This window comes from Cariama cristata, unplaced genomic scaffold (genome assembly GCF_000690535.1).
Source record: "Cariama cristata isolate BGI_N322 unplaced genomic scaffold, ASM69053v1 scaffold4170, whole genome shotgun sequence".
Classification (NCBI taxonomy): domain Eukaryota; kingdom Metazoa; phylum Chordata; class Aves; order Cariamiformes; family Cariamidae; genus Cariama; species Cariama cristata.
In genome coordinates, this window is record NW_009592818.1 from 92,194 (window position 1) to 95,123 (window position 2,930).

Below are 2,930 nucleotides of genomic sequence, written 5' to 3' on the forward strand. Positions count from 1 at the left end.
TCACTCCCTGCCCTTGTCAAAAGCCCCTCCCCAGCTCTCTTGTAGCCCCCCTTTAGGTACTGGCAGGCTGCTCTGAGGTCTGCCCGGAGCCTTCTCTTCTCCAGGCTGAGCAACCCCAACTCTCTCAGCCTGTCCTCACAGCAGAGGTGCTCCAGCCCTCGGATCGTCTTTGTGACCTTTCTCTGGACCTGCTCCAACAGGTCCATGTCCTTCTTGTGCTGAGGACCCCAGAGCTGAAGGCAGTACTGCAGGGGGGTCTCACCAGAGCGGAGCAGAGCAGAGGGGCAGAATCCCCTCCCTCGTCCTGCTGGTCACGCTGCTTTGGATGCAGCCGAGGATTTGACTGACATGTCAGTTAGTTATAGCTACGACTGCATGAAGACGGTTGCCCCCCAGCAAGGCCAGGATGCTGTCAGCTCATAGCCCAGGGTGGGCAGCACCTCACCACCGACCCTACCAAGAGTGGTGGTGAGGTGGGAGCTTCTCCAGCCCCGCGCGAGGCAGCTGCCATCCAGCACCTGGGGAGGGGGGACTCGTTGGAGGGGAAGGGACCCGGGGCTAACGCCCAGCTATCAGGTAAAATCACGGACCGAGAGATTGGAGACACAGACAGATTCAAGAAAAACTGTTGAAAACAGATTGTTAGACAGCCTTATGGATCTCCGCGAAGGACATGTTTTCCTTACTGGAAGAGAGCCATGATGTAGAAATAGACTGAAATCAAGAAAGAGGGCTGCAGCCATAGCTTAGGCTGTATATTTAAACATTTGTGCTGTCAGACCATCTGGACCTGGAGCTAAATTTACCTACAAATTATTTTCAGTGTTTCTACTTCTTGAGAGGTGAAAGGTGCGCTTGATACTTTATGCCAGGAGGAAAGGCAAAATAAACGTCCTGGGTCAGATTTTCCCCGTGGCAGACCTGTGTGTGGTTTTGGATGCCTGATCTGTCTGCAACCCCTGCCTTGAACCCCGAGCCGGGAGCTCTGCACGCACGGGGCCCCCCCACAGCCAGCACAAAATCTGGAGTTGCGTTCCTGCACCCGGTAACTCCGTACAATGATCAGCAATGCAAATGCACTCGCATCTTTTTCTGCTTTTATGCTGTTACCGATTTCTTTTTTGAACCATGGCTAGAGGAAGACTGTTTCCATGATGAAAATGCTCACGGGGGATCCAGAAAGTCTAATTTCTGACTCAGCTCAGTCAAATTTTCTTGGTGACTCCTGTGCATCTGGATCCCAGGAGAAAGCCCCAAACCCAGGTGAGGTCTTTGGCAGTCCCCTCGACATCGGGGAAGGTTTGGTGTGGGCCTCTGACAGCTGGCAGGGAGCACGTGGGATGGGGACTGACAGATGCTGGGTGAGAACGTTGTGGTTTGCAACTCTGCAACAACTTTTGCAACCTTCCCCCTCAAAATGAGGCACCTGCATCTAGCCCTGGGTTGGCCACTGCTGTGAAAAAAGAGTCCAGCACCCCAAATTTTAGGTGTCTGAGCCACTCCTTTGGGGGCTGGCTTACTGATTCCTCCTTTGAAAGGCCAATGGATGAGGATGGCTGTACCTCTTGCTGGGCAGGACTTGGACCTCCCCAGCTCTCGGGGGTTGCCCCAGCACCTACGCTGGAGTATTGTGTGTTCAGCAAGTCTCACCGGGCTCGGGGTAAACTAATCTCTCATCCTCTGCCTGTGTTGTTTCTCCTTTTAAGAAACCATTTGAATGTTTTGTGCAAATGATTCCTCCAGTTTTCTTTAGAAAGAAAAATGTGAAAGTATGTACTGGACAATCACATCCCAGAGTTGGTTTTTTTTCTGATCTTAAAACAAAACACTTCATTAGTCTCCAATTACTGCCTGTCAACCTGGAAGAGATTAAAAGTAATTATATTTGAGGATTAGAGAAATGAAGTCTCAAGAGACATGGGACCTTTCAGCTTTTTATGGTCTTGATTGTGTCTTTCTGTTCTGCGTGCCGTAAAAGTAACAAAATCTAAATATTTTATAAAAGTGATCCGTGATGGGTGGTGTTACGGAACTGATCCGGTGGTTCAGATTATCTCTGATTTTTAGAGCACTAAAAATCCCCACAAGGAAAGTCTTAAATGCTTCCATTCATCGCACATTATGTGTGTATCATCTCAATCAGACTTTCTTAGTAATGAATCTTCTCTATCTAGCTAGTTGTGAGCATGCTGCCTTCAGAGGGTTCCTTTTTAATGAATAGCATGGAAAACTCTTCCAAGGCTAAAATACGTGTATGAGATTTATTAATCCTGTAGCCCCTGTCACTCACGACAATGCTAATAATCCATAAGCCTTACATCATCTCTAACATCCCATGTAACAAATGCAACTCTGGGAGATGAACAATAAATCCCGTGGGCACTCTGCTCCCTCCTCCTTCGCCTTGATGAGGAAGCCCCAGATTTGGTTCAGCTCTTTCCAACTACCCTGGTTCCTTCTTGCTTCCCGCACTGGGAGGGGGCTGACGCTGCCCCAGTCCTTCCCAGTGGACTTCTCCTCCGAAACCATCAGTATTTGTCACTGTATTTGCAGTCGGGGTAGCGGTAGGCAAAACGAGAATCGCAAGACTGCAGAGGTTTCAGGAGCTCTGCCAACTTTGCAACCGCCTCGTTGACGCCCTGGTCATCGGCAAGGCCGTCGGCGCAGTGCTGCAGGAAGCTGTCTATTTTCTCCTGCACGGGTGGCAGGAATTTTCCCTTCAGGAGCTTAGGCAAAAGCTCTTGACACACCATGACGAGGCTGTGCTGCTCTCTGATGGAGTTACAGGACACAAACGCAGACTGGCAGTCCACGGTCAAACAGCTAAATATATCTTTATACTCCTGTTGGCCGTCAATCGGCTGGATCCCTGTTAGAGACAATTAAACCAGTTGTTAGAGACACGGTAACGAAATCTTGGATAATCACGT